Raw genomic sequence first — 22,223 nt, 5'->3', positions numbered from 1 at the left:
TTTTATATCGAACGTTCGACGTATAGGGTATAAAATAAGGTATCACAAGTAAGTTAGAAATAAGGACGATTTTTTCCAGCATAACGATTTATGGTATTCCCTAGAAGCATTAAAAAATTTTGGAACACGCTTATAATCTGAGATAATAAAATATCACCGAATGATAATTTAATGCATGCATGAGATATACGGGTAAGTATTCTTTTCCTCATTTTTTTAAATTCGTTCATTGACATAAACCATCACGTCAACGTTGATGAATTTAAAAAAAAAACCGCAAAGTTCAATGGACGATTAGATACTTTTCATAACGATCACTTCGCCGATTATACAATTTTTATTACGAAAAAAAGAAATCGGAAAAAATATTGTTCGTATAAATATCATTTTAAAAATGTGTATGATAACGTTCACGAGATATTTTTATTATGAGAAAATATCAGCAATAAAATTCATTCCTTTTCATTTAATATCAACCTTTGGTAGGACGCAATGAATTTATTGAGGTAGAAACGTTTGTTAGTATGCAGTTGTTAATAGGCAGTTCGGCGCTGTGGATTATTTTATATGCTCGTTAACATTAAAGGGTAATACTAAGTCGAATTAAAAGGGATTGGTCGACAAATCCGTTTCCCCCACTCATATCCCTTCCGGCCCTTTCAACCGCAGAATAGGAAGCTTTGATTGACTGTCGTATAGCGCATTCAAATGAATAACATGGAAAGGAAAATAAATATAGCGAATGATTTTCTGTATTCTTTATGATATTCATGTATTCTTTATATATGATATTCATTTTCTTTGGCACTGTGTAATAATGAAAGTGAGAAGCTTCTTAACGTAAATGAACAAAGAGAATAGAAGGTAATTTTACGAAACAAATTTTTCAGGTATTTTCTTACTCGAAATTAATACTTGTTGATAAATATTTTTAACGATAAAAAGAGGAAATATATTACTAGCCGATTATCAAAATTGTTTACTTAATTTCTATATGTAAATTGTAAAGAAAAAAGAGTGAAAAAAAAGAAATGAGCAGAAAGAAGAAAAGGAAAATAATTTTTCCAGTTAATGCGAGTATCATTGAGAAATTTACTTATTTACTTTCGAACCATGACATTTCGACTCTTTCTATCATGTAATACGTGGTATTGATTAATGGCCTAGAATGCAGTAATCGCTTCTAACGAGTTCCGCCGCGGGAATTAGCTGGATCTGCAATATAATGATTTGCTGAATAATTTCGCCTGTGAAAATCATCCTGTCAATAATTTTTGAACGAGTAATACGCAAGTAAGTGCTAAATTATCGCGTCTATGTTTCATACGTCCCAAAGGAAACTTACAAGCACTCCAAATGGTACAAACAGTTTCTTCTTTTTCACTAGTCTCTTGTTCATTATTGATATAAGGTAAATTTATCAGTAGTCATTAGTATATAAGTTATTATAAAGTATTAATTTTATATTATGGAAATGAAATCGATTTTCGTGATCGATGCCATCTTAATTATTATTTTGTTGCTTCTGGAAGGAGATACTTTACATGGCTTAAAAGGGCGTAACCTGATTTATCTTTTATGACTACATAGTATAAATGAACAATTGAACATCTATCCTAAGTCATCGCTAATTTACGAATCTTAAATTATTTTAGAGATACAAGAGAAAAAACAGAGGCGAAAGCTGTTCCAATACTTCAGAATTATTGCAAACAATCAGAATTGTCTACTAGTTGTCTTTACTTCCAAAGAAGGTATACGAATTTCATTTACGCTCAATTTGATAATTAAACATTCGACTTTCCAAGTGACACACATTAATATTGCCAGTTCCTGTTCTGTACATCCGACAAAACGTCCTATATGGATAGTAAGAATGTTTGACCATCAATCAGATTAGAAAACGAAAACGTTTTTCACTTTAATCTTATATTTAAATGGTACATCAATCAGTGCTGTGTTTATTGAATGGTAAGATATTTTAGAGATAAGATATAAATTTTGTATCCTAAAGTGTAATATGAATTATAAAATCTGTATCATATGTAAGTTTTATAATAATTTATTGAATTTTTACACAGATTTTATGATGGCGGCGAGAGTATTTTTTATTGATGAGTGGGATATTAGGTCTCTAGCTATCCTAAAGGTATTGTATTATTGCATATAAATCAAGAACCCATATATTTTTCAACTATTGTAATGGAGAATATTATAGATATGGGAAGCAAGATGCTCCATGAAGGAGAGGAGTTGAATAAGAAGATATGAATAAAAATTTCAATATTTTTTCAAAGAATTTTGCGTTACTTAATATTCGTCATTTAATGTGTCAAATCGTAAAATCGGCGGAGGAAGCTGATGCTGCTCACGAATTTATTACAAATCTTCCAAATGATATGAAGCTGGTGAGAGAGGCACCTTACTATCTGGTGTATGAAAACAACATGTTTTTATTGCTAGAACATTACTATGGCAACCATCAACTACAATATTGAATTTTAATAAAGGAGGTACGAAAATATCATATGTAAGTAACTAGCCACGTATCTTATCCACTTTTCTATGTTAATTTCATCTGTTATAATGCAGCGCATTGGATTGTGAATGCAGAAGAGTGGTTTACAAAGCAGTTGGAAATTCTAACCAAGGCAGAAACATCGTTAGCTATTGTTCATGTATGCAATATGTGATTGGGAATACGTAGGAAGAAGAAAAGGAAGAAAAAACATTTGTGCTTGACGACGAAATTTGGAAAAGTCAATATGGTGCTGTCTTATAAAGCGTGGGACGGTGATACGAGGAGGTGGGAGGGATTTACTTCATTCAAAGGTTCCAACCGCGAGCGGCTTTAGCTGGAGTGTCTATGCGATTCTACTGAGAATGATTTGTCGAAGGGCCGTTCGACGTTGCATGCATTAGAAGAGTCAAATGGTAAGTCAAATGGAACTTTGTATTTATCATACAAAATAATTTAACCAACAGGGACGATCGAAAGATTCATCGTTTTTGGAAGTAATAACGTTAGCAGGGGAATACTTTTAAATTATACGTGAAATAGAAAGTCCACGTTCTCGTCATCGTTATTCCACCGATTTAAATGAAGTAATCGTTTGATACAATTAAAAAAGAAAAATTGCTGAATTCCATATTTCAAATTGTTTATTATAGTATTCACTACATGTACGTAAAAAATATTCGTAATATTCAATTATCGCTATTGAAATTTGGATAGGAATAATTTGTTAGGTAACACGAATGACCTCTTTAGTATCTTTTAAAAGGAATTTCATGATAATGGATGTCCCTAATACGTTCTCCCGTACTTATCGTCAAGGACCTTTCGTTATTATCTCTCTTCATCTACGTATGCTCTGATGCGCGCCTGTCTGCGCCAGGTAGAGTGGCTGGGATGGAGTGTGCTCCTTTCTTATTGTAATAATAAGAAAATCATTTATTTACCTGTCACAGACCAAGCATACCATTGGAGACCGTCTGTATAATACAATTGTCAATTAAATTCATCGTTGGATACATCCTTACTTTTGCAAAACAATAGATTTTTTTCTTAGGAACGAATTGATTTGGAACATAATATACGAAATGTTAGATAACTAGGAGTATAATGGGTTTATTGTTTTGTATTCTCCAATGGGATGTAACTTTCTAGGAAAATGTACCCATTCAAACGAATCAAAATCAAATCAGTCATGGTACATCGATCTGCAAAAGACCTAATCAGGGTACTAAATGATACAGCCAAATAGATAATTCATTTACCACTAATCCTATCATCGAATTGTTTGCTTGGTTTAATGAGAGGAAAAGTAATGAAAAAGTACCTTTCTTGTTTTCCAAATAATAGAGATGTATGCGGACACGTGCTGTAATCACCCTACTTGAAATGGCGTACGGAAGCGCGCACGTGCATGGAGAGAGATAATAATAAATCGTTTAATACGATGATGCTTGATGATAGCTAGGAGACGATTACGTCAGTGCAGATCGTTAAGTTCCGATCAAAACCCGTTAACAAGGGAATTTGGAGACAGGGAGGATCATATATTTTTGCAAAAAAATCATAATTTTGTCCTTTATAATTTTCTACGATGTCTATGATAAATGTTGAATGAATTCTCTTTCCATATTATCATCCCTCGCAGTATATATGAGATCTCTCCGTTTTTTTTTGCTTGATGTCATCACTATCACTTCTCTCGTTTTCTTCCCTATTAATATTCATTTTTTCTAATCGTATAAATGTCTACTTGGAATTCCTCTTCGGTATTACTTATGATACGAAACTCACTCGTGTTTGGAAATTTTGCCATTCTCTTAATAAATAAAAGAAATAACTAAGTAAACGGATTGGTAGTCTCAAATTGTATATTACGAAATCACGAAAGGATATAAACCAAAAGAATATTACTTTTCTGATCTTTTGACTTATTAGTCCAGTTATCTATCTATTCCACTAGAAGTTTCAATGCGAAGTGAGTTCAGCTTCGAAAATCTCTCCTCAGTTTTATGATTGCTTGTTTACTCCATCAAATATCACTGCATCGTACGAGGCGTATTCGCGTGCCATTGCAGATAAGTCCTTCTCACTCTCTTTAAGTGGTTTAGAGAAGCCCTCGGACCGTTGTGACCGTACTTCTTTTTTGTAAAACCGACTGATATTCTTTTCATATATCCTGGTAATTTGACCATTTCTTGATTAACTAATTGTGTGGTTCTCGTGGAGGGAAAATACGTGAAAGGTAAGAAGGTAATATTAGGAAGCAAAGAAATATGACGAAAGATTTTCTCCGAATACATGTTTTTTATTATTATAGTACATGTTTTTATTATTATTAGAATAATAACAGAAATGAACTCTTCGATAATTGGAGCAATATGCATTTGTTTACAAAAAAAGATCGTAATATTTTGAGAAAATGTTTTCACGTAATATGGAAGTAGATATAAATTTCGACGAAAAAATTTTCTTACGACAGAACTGTTGACGATAAGAATTACGTAGTATTTACATGGTACGAAAATTGTGATATCATAAGAAAATTAACTACTTTCATTTCCGTTTAAAGTTCTTCGACATGTATCTACTTAGCGAAATTGACATCCAATCTAGTTTCCAATAAATAAACATGTAAAATAGTGATAATTCATTATCAGACCTACATTTATAGTAACATCGTGTCGCAATCAACCAATGTCAGAAGATTTAAGAACACTTAATCTATGAGCAACAGCGAACGGTGTTCTTTCTTCGATTAGATTTTTCAACTTCTTCTTGAACCACTCTTCCACTTTCACGATCCAATGCGTTATATTATAAAAGAACCGGATAATTACGTGCTTCTCTCGCCAACTTGGGTTTCATATCACGTGAAAGATTTGAAAAGAATTCTCTTAGAAATAGAAATACTTTCGTCCACTTCTGATACACATTCGTTCATTTTAATTGTATAATTACCAGAAATATATCAGATGATTCCTTTTAAATGGTACAGCGGCTGCTTCTAAATGCATTTTAATTAATAATTAAAATGGTATAGGTAAAGAAAATTATTTTCATTTCTATAATATAAAATTGGAATTTTGTAATAAATGGTATACTAATGGCCACTTATAAGTTCATCCAATAGCGATGATATAAACGAATGGCTAGTGAGAATATTGAAATCGTACGAACAGATTGATTGCTTGTGAAAGTATTCTTCAGGACGTCTGAAGTATATACAGATTCACTTACATGATATTTTTTGAAAAGTTAACGAAGGAGTGATTTCTATAGACGAGAATCATCCCTAAACTTCCTAAATTTCAAGTCTCTAGCTAACAATGTCCCCTTTCCGTTCGTTAGGTAGTTTTTTTTTTATATATCAGAAGTATATGAGAGATTAACTAGTGAATCTTACCAATTGTCTATTATGTCTAAACTATTATTCATTTTTTTTCTACTTGAAAATCTCACGTAAAAATAATTATTATGATATAATTAATTATTATCAATAATGATTGTAATTATTTACGTTACATTGAATTAATTGCTATGAAATTATTCGATAATTCATGTAAAAATTTTTAATGTTTCCTCTTCGTACATCCAAGTTATACTTAAAATTAGTGTTATATTACTATTAGATATGAATGATACTATGTAATTCCTTTACTCAAATCTTCTCTTGTAAAAAAATTTCTTTGTCGGAAGTTATATCTACTTCCACATTCCTTGATAACATTGTTCCAAATTATTACCTTTTCTTCTTTTAAACAAATATCTATTGCTTAAGTTAACAAAGACTTCCTTTTCTTTATTACGCAATAGTAATAAAATATATGGTTTCAGATAAAATCTTTTCTCCTATTTATTTTTTTATCGTAATATTACCTTCTTCCCTTTTACGTATTTCTTCTAAGGGAGAACCTCAGACTTATTTAATGATTCTGGAGGAATCATTGTTTCCATCGCAACATTTCGAGAAATACATGTTTCTTTGAAGTTTTCTATTGAAATGGTACAATAAAACAAATCAAAGAATCAAAGAATGACAATTTCTAAGCCATATGGAAAGAATATCAGTCGATTTTAGAAAAGAGAACGTGGGATGTGCTTTGACGACAGTCGGAGCCCTTTTCTGACCCGCTTAAGGAGAATAATACGAACCTGTATATATAGTGAAATTTGATAAAGTAAACAACCGATCCTAAAACTGGAGTAAGAGATTTTTAAAACTGACATCAGTCCGTATTGAAGCTTCGAGTAGATAGGTAGATCCCTGGACTAATCAGTCCGAAAATCAGAAAAATAATATTCTTCGGGTATATATCGTTTGGTGGTTTCGTAACATACAATTAGAGGTAGAAAGAAATTTTCAACGCATTCATCTACTCATTTTTTTTTTTTTTATTAGGACAATAATGAAGTGTACAAACACGACTACATTACATGATATAAGATATAAGTAGTGAAGAGCAATTCCAAAAAGACAAGTATAAATCCAGAAAAAAACGGTAACAGTGATAGTGATACCACCGTATATGAAAACAGGAAAAATCTCATAGATGATGATAAGGATGAAAATCCTGCAAAGCTTATCACAGATATCGTAGAAAATTATAAGGGATAATATTTTGTAATGAAATATGCTCTTCAATACCTACAAATTCATATAAATCAAATATCATTACAATATATTAGTTAGTTTCACGGTCACGATATATTATATTACGTAAGCCGATAGTCAACATCCGAGAGGGTGCCGAACAGACAGAGTTTTTACACTCTATGCATCTTTATTGCTTTCACGGACGAAAAGGTAGAAGATGAAATTAATTAAGACTTCTCTAACGATCTCTTTTAATTTGACATATTATGATTTCTGTTTTACTACCATATCCATATTCCATAACAGAATATTGTTACAAATGCTTCTGCTTCATTTTTATTGATCTCACCCAACCAAATATTCACATTCCATGAAACGAAATTAATTCTCTTATTAATATTCCCTCATAATAAAAATATCTTGCGGGCGTTAATATACATATTTTTAATTCCTAAGTGACAAAATCAGCCAAAGATGTTGTTCATGTAAACAATATCTTTTTTGGTCATGATAAAAATAATATGATGTGTGAAGTGACCACAATGAGGAGTATCTGTTTTCTTATTATGATCCTTATACATAGTACTTTACAGGAACAAATACATTTATAAGAGAATATTTTCAAAGAATCCTACGTCAAAAACATATTCATCATCTATTATGGAATGTCAAGCAATTGACTTTCGAAGTTGTTCACCAGTGTTATCATCTAAAAAGGTTGTTATTTAATATTTTTAGTTCCTTGTTACAGTTTTTAGGCAATGACATGCCGCTTTATATTATAGCCCGAATTTAAAAAAAGGAAGAAAAGAAAAATACATATCCATATATCTTATGTGCGGACACTGAATTATATAATATCGATCGGCGGTATTTTACTATGTACAATTACCGACGGTTTCCAAAACATATTTGGTATTTCTAAGCTGTAGTAATAATCAACGTGCTGGGTTCGAAAGGAAGGCATTTCCTTTTCAAACGTGATCCGCATAATTATGTTCCATAGCGTCTTCATTACGTGGTTGCAATTAACAAGGAAGAAGAGGACGAAGAGGAGGAAGAGGACAAACATTTATAATGGTGTTCACGACGATCCTCATGGTATTGCCTCAAGGTAATCCTCAATTAAAATAGTGCTGTATTACAAAGCTTCATTCATATGGTGGTACGAGGATACGGAATATACGTTATTGAAAGGATTCAAAGTAAGTGGCTTTAGATAGAGGATATAATGGAGTGTTATGGGAAAGATTCATCGTAGGGTTGTTTGTCGTTGCAAAGGGAATCTGGATTCAAATGGAACTGAAATGGTACTCAGGCAGCTTTATCATTGAAAATGATCAAAGCTGCATATACGATCAAAGTATTCATTGTTCTTCGGGATAATAACGTTAGCCCGGACACGCTTTTAAATTATGCGTTAATATGTAGTGTACGTTTATCTCACCGTGTCATCGTTATACCGTCAGTTTATATTATTATTCAATATAATTAAAAAGAGAAGAAGTGTTTGGTTCAATGTTCCAAATTATTTGTCAGAATATTCACGTCATGTACTTAAAAATAATGTATAATGTACGTTTTTCAGAAATATAGGTATTTGGACGAACTAAATTATTACGTAGCGCAAATATCTTACGATTGAGATTTAATGAAAATGCATGCATACGTTACGTTCTTCCATACGTATCGTCGTGTACGTTCGTGTTACAATAACTTTTAAATACAATATTCTGAATTCTACTTTCTTGGTAATGTCAACATTCTCTTCGCACAAAATAAATAAATATGAATAATTAAATGCCAAAAAAATTTTCCTCGTTGGAAAGTGGATAAACGCAATTCGACTTTTACATCGTGAAATGATCGAAAAGATATGAGTATGGAGAATCACATGGGGAATCAAATGGAGAAAAAAGAATCAAGAAGAAAAAACAGAGATAAAAGCAAACAGAAATCTTCTTTTTACGCTAATATCGATCCAAAATTGTTGGTAACATTGTGAAGAGATAATTAGGGATCGTGAAAATATGAAAAAGAGGGGATTAAACGAAACAGCGCATGCTCGAGTCAATATAAAAGATATTGGGAGCCGTCCGCGGAAGTTGATAAACTATTTATTCTGTTTCGAATCGTCCTACAAGCAACTTCCTTGAGGTTTCAAGAGAGGGACGAATTAGAATAATATGTAAGTTCCTGTCCATCGCGATAATGTTACTTATCTGGAAGATTATAAAAAACGCGCTATCGGTTAGTGAAATCCTATTTGAATTTTATGCTACTTGATATTAACGCATTATACTATATTTTATACAATTTTGTGTTCAATACTACGATATACCGTTTTATAATATACTATAGAAAGTTGTATAGTTTATCATTTTCTTGCACTATATATTATATCTAGTAATTTGTCTTGGGTATATTATTGTATAATATTAACCAGAGGAAATATTATTATTTGCGTTATTTGAACTAAAGCTTAGTGAATTGTTTGGAATAATATAAATATCCCTTGGAATGTTAATATTTGAGTCTCCTTTTCTAATTATCGGCTTGTAAAACTGTGTTTCGATCTATCAATCGTAATGCGTTATTAAGTACTATTTGTTTTCTTACAGATAGTCCTGCAAGGCGTAATTATTAATCGAGTTAAAACTATTTGTGCTAGTACTTGGTAAGTTCATTACATTCTGTTAAAAATTAGTTTATATATTTTCTCTTTTCTTTTGAATGAAATTTATGAATGAAATTTTCTCTATTCTTTTCAGATGGTAGACTGATTCGATATATACGCAAATACATGCATATATATATATTTCACCGCACTGTGTACTTTGTATGTACTAAAGTCTAATGTTCATGTCTATATTTATTTATATATTTGTCTATAAACTGATATACTCTTTATATATTTCTGAGAATCATATGGATATAGATAAATGTATAAATAAATAAGCTCATAATTTGCCTTCAATACGTATAACATAAGCAGTGCGTTGTAAAATATATATACATATATATATGTATATATATACACATATGTGTATACATATGTGTCATACGAATATCAGTAAACCACGGATGTAAAATTGAAAAGAAAATTGAAAAATAAGTCAAAATAAAAAATGAAGTTAATATTAAAGAAGAAAAGAGACATCGAGAAAAGAAGCAAGCTTATATGTACTAGGTAAGTGGACTCATTCTCAATTTCATATTTTCCTATATTTGTGTATATTGGCATAGATGGATCCTCCATTTTTGATAAATACGTGCTCCTTCTAAATATGGAGACAAAGTTTAACAAAAAAACAAGAAACTAAAAGCTATTCGACGAAACTTAGAGCAATTAACATTTAATCGACACGGTAACGAGTCCAGAGCGACGAAACTCCAAGAAGGAAAAGATGATTAGCATACAAACCGTAGTATCTGAAAATTGGCCGCATATTTGAAATCGATTTTGGGAATCACCCGATACATTTTTCAAGTTCTTGATAAGTAGAATCATACTTGAATTTTATATTTAATGCGAGGATTCATTATCATAAGATTCTGTTCCATATTGCATGCTATACACAATAGGATAATTTTATATATCTATCTATGAGTTTATATCACTGACGTTATGTTATGCCCTATTTTATACAAGTTCATATCCTATACTATAATAATATGTTTTATGGTAGATTATAGAAAATTGCATAGTTTCTTACTATTTTTACATGCTATGGTTAACTTATCTTTATTATTATTAGTTACTATATTTTACCAGTGATTGATATTTTACTTGTTGCATAATTTTGAATTATTGTATAAAATTAAACCGAGGAGGAAGCGTAATTAGGGTATTTCTTTTTAGACATTTATACGAACCAATCGGATAATCGTTTATGGAGCCAACTGTTGTACATGTGTTGGATATTTCGAGATATTATTCCGTATTTGCTATTTCCATGATACTATCGATTGACGAGTCAAACATACCAGTCGAGTTGCTTGTCTGAAGCCAGTTGTATCGCTTGTTTGCCGGTCAGTTAACCAATTAGAATAGAGATACATGATTCCACGTTTTTCTAATTATCGGGCTGTTATAAAAGTGTGTTTCAATCTATGAATCATAATGCCTCATTAAGTACTACCTGTTTTCTTACAAATAGTTCTAAAAGTTCTAATTACAAATGGAAGCAGAATTGTATTCGCTAATACTTAGTAAGTTCATTACATTCTGTTCAAAATTAATTTATATATTTTCTCTTTTTTAATCTACTACGTTTCTGAATGGAATTTTCTTTATTCTTTTCAGTCGAAAGACGAATCAGATATATTCGCTGTTATATTTATATATTGGCCTACGTTACAATATATATACATTTTTGTGTATATTTAATTTGTAATATCCTACGTATCTTAAATATGATGTAAGTTGAAAAAGAAAATTGAAAGATAAGAAAGTGAAAAAAGAAATTTAAATTAAAGAAGAAAAGAAGCGAACGAGTGTGCATTAGGAAACTGAATCATTTGATATCTAATTCATATTTTCATATATTTGTTTAGGATGCATCATTGGTAATCCAATTTTTGATAAATATTTACTTCTTCCGAATGTGAAGAGAAAACTGAACGAAAAAAAAGAAAATAATTAAAAGCTAATCGAAAAACTTGGAGTAATTTATTTTTAATCGAGGCAACTTCGTGTCCAGACAAAACTTTAAGAAAGAAAAGATAATTAACAGATAAACTGTAGTACCTGAACATTGGCTACATAATTGGATTCGATAATGGGATTCGATGATATTTTTCTTTATGTTCTTGATAAGTTGCATCTTATTTAAGTTTTTGAATAACTAACGCGAAGATTCATTTTCATAAGATTTTGTTCTTTACATTGCATGCTATAGACAATAGGATAATTTTATATATCTATCTATGAGTATATATTAGTGGCGTTATGTTATGCCCTAAAAGTTCTAATTATAAATGGAGGCAGAATTATATTCGCTAATACTTCGTAAGTTCATTACACAAAATTAATTTACTACTAGGACACGAAGTTGCCTCGATTAAAAATAAATTACTCCAAGTTTTTCGATTAGCTTTTAATTATTTTCTTTTTTTTTCGTTCAATTTTGTCTTCACATTCGGAAGAAGTAAATATTTATCAAAAATTGGATTACGAATGATGCATCCTAAACAAATATATGAAAATAGAATTAGATACCAAATGATTGAGTTTCCTAATGCACACTCGTTCGCTTCTTTTCTTCTTTAATTTAAATTTCTTTTTTCACTTTCTTATCTTTCAATTTTCTTTTTCAACTTACATCATATTTAAGATACGTAGGATATTACAAATTAAATATACACAAAAATGTATATATATTGTAACGTAGGCCAATATATAAATATAACAGCGAATATATCTGATTCGCCTTTCGACTGAAAAGAATAAAGAAAATTCCATTCAGAAACGTAGTAGATTAAAAAAGAGAAAATATTTAAATTAATTTTAAACAGAATGTAATCAGCTTACGAAGTATTAGCGAATATAATTCTGCCTCCATTTACAATTAGAACTTTTAAGGCATAACATAACGCCACTAATATAAACTCATAGATAGATATATAAAACTATCCCATTGCCTATAGCATGCAATATAAAGAACAAAATCTTATGAAAATGATTTCAATACAAGTTCATACCTAATACTACGATATATTGTTTTATAGAAGATTATAGAAAATTGCGTAGTTTCTTATTATTTTTTCATGCTGTGGTTAATTTATTTTTATTATTATTATATACTATATTTTACCAGTGATTGATATTTTACTTGTAGCATAATTTTGAATTATTTTATAAAATTAAAACGAGGAGGAAGCGTAATAAGGGTTATCGGAATTAGGATATTTCATTTTAGACATTTATACGAACCAATCGGATAATCGTATATGGAGCCAACTGTTGCACATGTGCTTGATATTTCGCGATACTATTCCGTATTTCCTGTCTCAATGATACTACCTGTTGACGAGCCCAACAAACTAAGTGATTTGCCAGGAATAGAATATACTCGTCCTAGCCATTAATATTCCTCTTTAATACTTGTCTGAAACTAGTAATTGCTTGTTTGCCGGGCAGCTAATCAATTCGAATAGAGATGCATGAGTCCATGATAAGAATACAAAGAGATGAACGTAGAGACGAGTTGTCCTCGAGACACATATCCGGTTTCGTTTGCTTTTGCGATCAAACCTATTAGTTTTTGTTTTTCATCCATTTGATTGAAACGAAAGTTCATTTAAGAATGTTTTAAGGAGATTCTGACATTTTTTCTGATAAAAATAAAATTCTGAATATGGATCCTAATTTTTAAATAAATAATTAGGATGCTGAGAAAATATAGTAAAAGGTTAATTGAACATTTTTGATATTTTCAGAAAACTCTGAAGTGTGTTTAACAGAATAAAATATCAAGAGGATAGAAATATACACGTCCAGGAGAGTCGAGCACATAATTCAAGGAACCATTAAAGAGGAATATTAATGGCTACGACGAGTATATTCTATTCCTGGCAATCTGCTGTAAGTAATTCTTCATTTTCTTGATTAGCGGCGAGTAATAATTATAATAGAAATATTTGTGAAAATTCTGCTTTAAATTTCTAATTTGATCGTATCATATTCTTATTGCTTTGGAGACAATGGCCATAGAAATTGGTTTCCCATATCAAGTTGCATAAAACCAAAGAACTGTAACACTTCTGATCCTGATGATATAGACGTCCGTGTATTATAAAGGAAACTTTTTTATATAATTATAATTATATTATATTTTATTTTATATAATTTTCTACTAATAGAAACAAAAAGCAATGAAGTGGTGTAAAAGAAGAAAGCTTGTCATAAATATCTAATCTATATATCAATCTATCGTAATCATTGAAATGCATTAAAAGATGTTGATCCTCAATCTTGTAGGCATCTATGCAAATTCTCGGAAGACTCAAATGAAAAACAATATGCAATCAACTTAAAAATGACTACCGAAGATAGCTCTATGTCCCTCTACTAATAATTACGTCTTTTGCAACTGACTGTATAAAAAAATAACCCTTGACTAAACATTCAGGTTGATAGATCGAAACAAAATATTCAAATATGAGAGCATCTTGTTTAAATTGATATGTATGATACACAATCGATTATCGCAGCTGATTGGTGGCTTATATATTATTTTGGATTTTCTTTCATTTGAGTCTTCCGAGAATTTGCATTGAAGCCTACAAGATTGAGGATCAACATCTTATAATGCATTCCAATAGATACGATAGATTAATATATAGATAGATTTAACGCGATAGATTAAAATATTTAATGAATTTATTTCTACTATTTTTCCTACTACTTTTTTTCTACTCTTTTTATTATTAAATCGATACTATCGTAAAGGATAATTCTTTTTTTAATTTTCATTCATGCTTTTATTTTTGATTATTTCTCTGCCTTTGTATCCTCCTATGTATCATTCTGCATATTCATATCCTTTCGATCATTTTATTTTATAAATATCTAATTTTGTTTATCCCGTTTTGGGGGAGTGACCTTTTTTTGGTATTTGGTTATTCAAATTTATTTATTTTTCGTAAAGAGAATATTGACATTACCAAGAAAGTAGAATCAGAAAATTCTATTCAGAATGAAAGATTATTTCATGGAAAGACTATCTTCCTAAAACATTTATAATTTATGCTTTTATATTTTATGAAGAAGTACGTTCACAACGGTCTGGATGCTTATCTAGCCTGCTTAAAGAGAGCGATGAAAAGGATTTATTTGTAATAGTACATGAGTATGCCTCGTACGATATAGTGATATTTGATGAAGTAAACAAGTATTCATAAAACAGGGGGGGAAAGAGATTTTCAAAGCTGAGCTCACTTCGTATTGAAACTTCGAGTAGTATGAATAGATCCCTCAACTAATTAGTCAGGAAACCAGGAAAGTATTATATTATTGTTATGCATCATTCCGTGATGTCGTAATATACAATTTGATACTACCAATCCGTTTACTTACTTATTTCTTTTTCATTAAGAGAATCGCAAAATTTCCAAACACGAGTGAGTTTCGTGCTATAAGTAATACCGAAGAGGAATTCCATTTACACGGTTAGAAAAAATGAATATTAATTCGGAAGAAAACAATAGAAGTGATAGTGGTGCCAACCAAGAAGAAAATGGAGAGATCTGATACATAACGCGAGGGATGATAATGTTGGAAAAGAATTGATTCAACATTTATCATAGACATCGTGAAAAATTATAAAGGCCAAAATTTTGCTCTTTTTTGCAAAAATATATGATCCTTCAGGTCTACAAATTTCCCTGTTAACGAGTATTGATCGGAATTTAACGATCTGTGCGTACGCAAAACCTTCCCGCGTACCTATCGTCAAGCACCATGATATTAAACGATGCATTGTTGTTCCTCTCCGTGCGCGCTTTTCAAGTGCAGCTCGAGTGGACGGGAATAAGTGGGCGTTTCTGCGTACATCACTTCTCTTATTTTAAAAACAAGAAAGGTATTTTTTCATGAGTTTCCCTCTCATCAAACGAAGCAGACAATTCGATAATAAGATTAGCGGTATAATTCAATTATCCATTTAGCTGTATCATGCAGTTACCTGGATAATTTGGACGTCAATGTACCACGACTGATTTAATTTTTCTATATGAACCGAAACACTTTCCTAGAAATTTACTCCCTACTAAAGGATGCAAAAAAATAATCCTAATTATCTAATGTTTCGTATATTATGTTCCAAATTAATTTGTTCCTAAGAAAATAATCCATTACTTTGCAAAATAAGTAATCGTGCTATCAAACGATGAATCTAAATAGGTAATGTAATTATAGAGCTAATCTCCAATAATATGAAGGTAAAATAGCGGTTGTCCGCATAAACGCACACAGGACCGCTCACTCATCCCCGGCTACTCGAACCGCCGCAGATAGTCGTGCACTTGAGGGAGATAATACCGAAAGGTTTAAAACGAAGGTATTTCTCGATAAGTATAGGAGAACGTATTAAAAACAGATACTTTGTGCTACCGAATTCTTCGTCCAAATTGCAATATTTAAGAAAAACGCTAATTGAATATTACGAATATTCTTTAAGTACATGTCGTGAATGTTATGAGAAATAATATCAAATACAGAATTCAGCATTTCTCCTTTCTTAATAATATCGAATGTTTACTTAATTTGAATCGATGGAATAAAAATCACGTGAACGTGGATTTTCCCTTTCACGTATAATTTAAAAGTATTTCCCTGTTAACGTTATTACTTCCAAAAACGGTGAATCCTTTGATCGTCCCTGTATGTTAAATTATTATGTATGATATACTTCCCTCAGTTTCATTTCATTTCCTATTTGATCCTGGCCCTGCGTGGAACGTCGACAAATCGATCTCAGTACAGTCGCTTATAGCCTACAGCTAAAGCTGCTCACGTTTGGATCCTTTGAAGAAGGAAAATCCCAACCATTTCCTCGTACCACCGTTCCAAACTTTATAAAACAATGCCATATTGGTTTTTCCAAATTTCGTCGGAAAGACACAAATGTTCTTTTTCCTTTTTCCGTTTCCTAGGTATTCTCAATCACATAATGCATGCAAGAGCAGTAGCTAATGATGTTCCTTCTTCAGTACGAATTTCCAACTTCTTGGACCACTCTTCTGCTTTCACGATTCAATACACTATATTATAAAAGACGAAATTAATATAGAAAAGTGGATAAGATACGTGGATAGTAACTTACATCTGATATTTTCGTACCTCGTGTATTAAAATTCAATATTGATGTCGATGGTTGCTATAGTAATGCTCTAGCAATAGAAACATGTTGTTTCCATAAACCAGATAATTAGGTGATTCCCTCACTAACTTGCCTACCAGATCATTTGGAAGATTTGTAATAAATTCGTGAGCAGCATCAGCATCCTCCTCTGCTTTTATGATCTGACACATTAAATTACGAATGACATGTAACGCAAAATTCTTTGAAAAAATAATAAAACACATTCCTATATTATTATTTACCTCCTCTCTTTCATGGAGCATCTTGCTTCCCATATATATAATATTTTTCATTACATTACTTAATAAATATGTAGGTTCTTGATTTATATACACTAATACAATATTCAGGATAGCTACAGTTAAGAGACCTAATGTCCCTCTCATCAATAGAAATACTCGCGTCGTCATCATAAAATCTGTGTGAAAATTTAGTAACTGATTATAAAACGTACCTATGATACAGATCTTTTATTGCATATTATACTTTCGAATAAAAAATTTATATCTTATCTCCAAAATATCTTACCATTCGATAAATACAACATTGATTGATCGATCACTTAAATATAAGATTAAAAAGGAAAACGTTGTCATTTCCTAATCTGTTTGATGGTCGGACATTCATGCTATCCATAAACGACCTATCGTCGGATGTACGGAAGAGCAAGGACTATCAAAGTAAATGTGTTTCATTTCGGATGTCGAATATTTAATAATCATGCAGTCAATTCTCCAGCTTTGCAATATTTCTAAGCTATTGAAACTGCTTTCGCCTTCGTTTAACCTGGTATATCTCTGAAATAATTTAAAATTTGTAGATTAGTGAAGACAGGATAGACGTCCAATTGTTCATTGAAATTGTCGAGTCATCATAGGTAAATCGGGTCACGCGCTTCCTAGCGATATAAAGTACCTTCTCCGAGAAGCAACAAAATAATAATTAGGATGATGTTGATGAAGAAAATTAGTTTCATTTCCATAATATAGAATTGGAATGTTATAACAAATCACATATTAACGACTCCTGACAAGTTTACCTTATATTGATAACGAACAAAAGACTAGTGAAAACGAAAAAATTGTACCGACTGGATTGCTTGTAAGATTCCCTTGGGACGAATGAAGTATTATATAGACGTATAGATGCTATTATTTGTCACTTACTTGCGTATTACTCGATCAAAAATTATTGAAAGGATGACTTCCGCAGAGGAGTTCCTCCACCAGACTGCCTCGTCGGATGACCGAGCTGATCTGCAAGGCAGGGCTAGATGGTAGGAGCCACTACATTTTATGCAAAGTAATCAATACTGCGTACTAGGCAACAGAAAGAACCGAAATGTCGTGGGACTGAAGGAAGTAAATGTCACTATGAACTCGCATTAACTGGACAAATTATTTTCTTTTTTTGTTTCTGGTTTCTTTTTCATTCCTGTTCTTTACAATTTACAATTTTGAAATTGACTAAAGAATATTTATAATCGACTATTATTATTTTTCCCATTTTTATCGTTTAAAATATTTAGAAATAAATGTTAATATCGAGCAAGAAATATTGCTTGAAAATTTGTTTCTTAATATTACTAATTCTCTTTGCGTTATTTAAATTAACAAGCTTCTCTCTTTCTTTATTATACAGTGCCAAAAAATATGGATTCAGAGAAAATCATTCGCTATATTTATTTCCCTTTTCGCGTAATTCATTTGAATGGTCTTTACGCAGTTCAATCGACACTTCCTATTCCGCGGTCGAAAGAACTGAATATGATGTGAGTGGGGAGAAACGGATTTGTCCACCAATCCCTTTTAAGCCGACTTACTGTTGCCCTTTGCTGTTAACTACCATATGAAATAATCCACATTGCATAAATGCATATTGTAATAACGCTTTCGCTTCAATTAATTCATCGCGCCCTATTAATGGTTAATATTAAATGAAAAGGAATTAATTTTATTGTTGAAATTTTCTCATAATTCGAATATCTTGTGAACGTTATTACCCACACTTGGAATTTCCATTTGTCAAACGTCGACCAAAAATTTTATTTATTCAAATAATATTCTTTTCAATTTCTCTTTGCATAATAAAAATTATATAATCGGCGAAGTGATCAACATGAAAAGTATCTAATCGTCCTTAGAAATTTTCAATTTTTCCTTAAAATTCATCGACAGTGACATGATACTTTACATTACACGTCGAATTTTAAAAAATGAGAAAAAAGTACAAATCAATATATCTCATGCATGGAGAACACACATTGTATTATGCGTAATCGGTCGGTGATATTGCATTATCTAAAATTATCGACGTCTTCCAAAACTCTTCTAGTGCTTCTAGGGAATACTATATATCATCGTAGTGGAATCAATAGCAAGGCATTTCCTTTTGAAACATGGACCTTGTCTCTAACTTATCCGTATTATTTTGTTCTATACCTTATTCGTCAGGTGTTTGAAATTAAACAAACAAAAAATAGGAAGAAAAAATTTATATTGGCTTTGATAACGAATGTTCTCGAAATCGATATAGTACTGTTTTACTATGCTGCTTTCGAATGGTGGTACGGGACTAGGGAATCATCCCTTCAAAGGATCGATAGGGAAGCGGCTTCAGTAAGAGGATAGAATCGATTGCGTTGGGAAAGGTTTATCGAAGGAACGTCCAACTGTTCATACGGATCATGGGTCAAAGTTGAATTTTTGCTCTAATGAGGAAACATTCCTTCGTAGAAAAGTAAGTTTCCTCGCCGATTTTCTTTGGATTATATTTTTTTGCAACTTCAGAAGGATTCAATGCAGTCGGGAAGGGCAAATAAAAATCAATAATAACGTTGATCGTATTTTTGGATATCGAACTAATATTAATTTCGATGGCAATTAGTTAGAAAATTATATATATTGTAATAATATATATTTCAATGTCGAGATTAGGGACGATAAGGAAAACCTTAGGGCGATTAATAGTGATTCCGAAAAAGAAGTTCTGCGAATCAATATTGAAGAAGAAGAAGAAGAGGATGAAGATGAAGAAGGAGATACAGGGGATGAAGTAGTAGAGGGTGAGTGTAAATATTAGGAGTCCACGCTCGCTCACGATTCAATCGACGATAGACTTTATCTCGACAACGATGATTCCATAATAAATTTAATTCTAACCAAAACGATGTTTGTCCTTGGCCGAACATTGATTTTGCAAATTTCGATTTGAATTCTAAAATTTCTAAGAAGGTGTATCGTATGAACGAAGTTAAATGGATCAACGAGACCTATCGGGAATAATAAAAATAATAAGGAAAAAACAGAAAATGATATCCAGAGTAGAGACGATTATGAGAATGGAAGTTTTAATCATGGATTGAAGATTGAGCTCAGAATAATCGAATTTGAATTAAGTTAGGTTTGAATGATTAAAATATCAAAATGATTAAACCTGTAGAGAGGCTTAAAGGATTTACGGATTTGTTTCATGTATACGTCACCTTGTCATAGTTATTCCATTAAATTAAATTGAGTAATCAGTCGATTAATTGAAAGTAGAAGAAATGTTGAATTAATTTTCTGAATCGTGTAACATCGTGTACTTAAAATATAATCAAGATATTTAATTTACGTTTAAGAGTAAATTTTGTAATTTTAAAGAAACGAACTAATTTGCTACATAGCCAGGATTTTTTTGTTAGTACGTTTTAATAGGAATTTAATGAAAATGCATCTGCGTATAACGATCTCCCCTACGTATCGTCAAGTACCTTCGTATTAAAGGATTTGGTACTATTTCTGTCCGTCCGTGTGTGCTTTTATGCGCGCTTGAATGCGCCAGTTCGAGCCGAGGGAAATGAGTGTGCGGTCCTGTGAGCGCACATTTCCTATCTGATTTTGCAAATTGGAAAGGTATTTTTTCATTTGCTTTCCCCTTTTCAAACCATACAGACTATTGGACGATACGACTGGCTGTATAACTCAATTATCTTTTTAAATCCATCATTTAATTACTTGCACATTTAATTAAGTCTTCTGCAGATCGATGTGCCACGACTGTCTCAGTTCTTTCATCGTAACGACATTCATTTTCCTAAAAATTTACCTCTTATTGGAAAACTTAAATGAATGGTCCAATTGTACTTCTTCTTATCAAATACTTCTTATATTATGTTCTAAACTAGTTTGTTCCTATGGAAATATTATATTTCTGCAATCGTTTATTTCTTTTTACGTGTAACTGAGTATAGCAGTGATTTATCATATCTTTCGTAACATAATATTTAAATTTTCCGAATTATCTTCGGAATGATTTAATTTTTCAATGAGCGCACATATAATTATCTTCCCTTTTAAATACAATTTCAGAATTTTCCGGAAATATGAAAAATGTTCAGTGAATCTTTTAGTATACTTTCTAAGCGTTCTAATTACTTATTTAAATATTTGAGTCAACAAGCAGAATTTTATTTTTGTCAGAAAAATATGTCAGAAGCTCCTTCAAACTCAGAAATAAACAGTCGCTTCACGCAAGTGAAAGGTATGATATTTAAAAAAAGAAAACTAATAATATTAATCACGAAAACAAGCGATATCAGTTCGATTGCTGATACGTATCTCTCGAAGACTCTTCATTTGCCTCTTTGTATTCTCGTTCTCATTGAATCATGTATCTCCATTTTAATTGATTAACTGACACACAAAAATAATAATAAATGAAAATGAATTTTTGCGTTAATCTTAAACGGTATAAAATTCAAATATGATTTATCTATCCGAGAGCATAAAATGATATAAATGATTTCCATTATGGCGACTAATTGGGAGCTCTTATTTTATTCTGGATCACTCCTCTTAAGAAACTCTTAGAAACTTGCCTGAATGAAGATTTCGACTCCATTCAGAATAAATAGCTTATTCAACTACTCCATATAGGTAGTAAGCTCTCTAATTGTTGGAGCGTGTACTGTTTCCACTAGCTTTTTTTCGTGTATTAAAGAGGGTATCATCCCTAGTAATCCCTTCGAAATGTTCCTAATAATTTCGGATCCTTACTACCGTAAAGGGGAGATCTCTTTTACGTATTATCCTTCTTTTCTCCTTTTGATTCTTTTTTCTTCTTTTGATTCCCCCTATTTTTTTAATCATTATACGTTGTTAAATCTAATGTTACATATCTCCTTTTCGAATTTAAAGAACTGTATACCGAAGGAGGGCTAATTTCATGAAAAGGCTGTCTCTCCACAACATTTATAACTTAT

At 31.3% G+C, this 22,223-nt stretch overlaps 2 long non-coding RNA genes across 6 annotated transcripts; one reads left to right on the top strand and one right to left on the bottom strand.

Annotated features, from left to right (window-relative positions):
* The first annotated feature begins 1,065 nt into the window (after positions 1 to 1,065).
* On the top strand, positions 1,066 to 13,952 carry LOC127069988 (uncharacterized). 5 transcript variants are annotated; one of them, XR_007783900.1, is made up of 10 exons: positions 1,067 to 1,293; positions 1,656 to 1,754; positions 1,831 to 1,971; positions 2,082 to 2,149; positions 2,219 to 2,513; positions 2,593 to 2,934; positions 7,706 to 9,362; positions 9,734 to 9,789; positions 9,884 to 10,302; positions 13,554 to 13,952. It is a non-coding gene; the product is annotated as an uncharacterized LOC127069988 (long non-coding RNA). The 5 variants fall into 5 exon arrangements; XR_007783901.1 differs by having other exon boundaries at positions 1,068 to 1,293; positions 7,706 to 9,300; XR_007783898.1 differs by having other exon boundaries at positions 1,066 to 1,293; positions 2,219 to 2,530; positions 9,734 to 10,302.
* Positions 13,953 to 16,664: 2,712 nt separating this feature from the next.
* On the bottom strand, positions 16,665 to 18,304 carry LOC127069990 (uncharacterized). Its single transcript, XR_007783903.1, has 5 exons — positions 18,145 to 18,304; positions 17,507 to 17,775; positions 17,221 to 17,396; positions 16,957 to 17,139; positions 16,665 to 16,877 (listed from the first exon to the last, which is right to left on the bottom strand). It is a non-coding gene; the product is annotated as an uncharacterized LOC127069990 (long non-coding RNA).
* Between the last annotated feature and the right edge of the window lie 3,919 nt (positions 18,305 to 22,223).

The sequence above is a fragment of the Vespula vulgaris genome, chromosome 17 (assembly GCF_905475345.1).
Source record: "Vespula vulgaris chromosome 17, iyVesVulg1.1, whole genome shotgun sequence".
NCBI classification, from domain to species: domain Eukaryota; kingdom Metazoa; phylum Arthropoda; class Insecta; order Hymenoptera; family Vespidae; genus Vespula; species Vespula vulgaris.
This window is presented reverse-complemented; position numbering and strand designations above follow the sequence as displayed.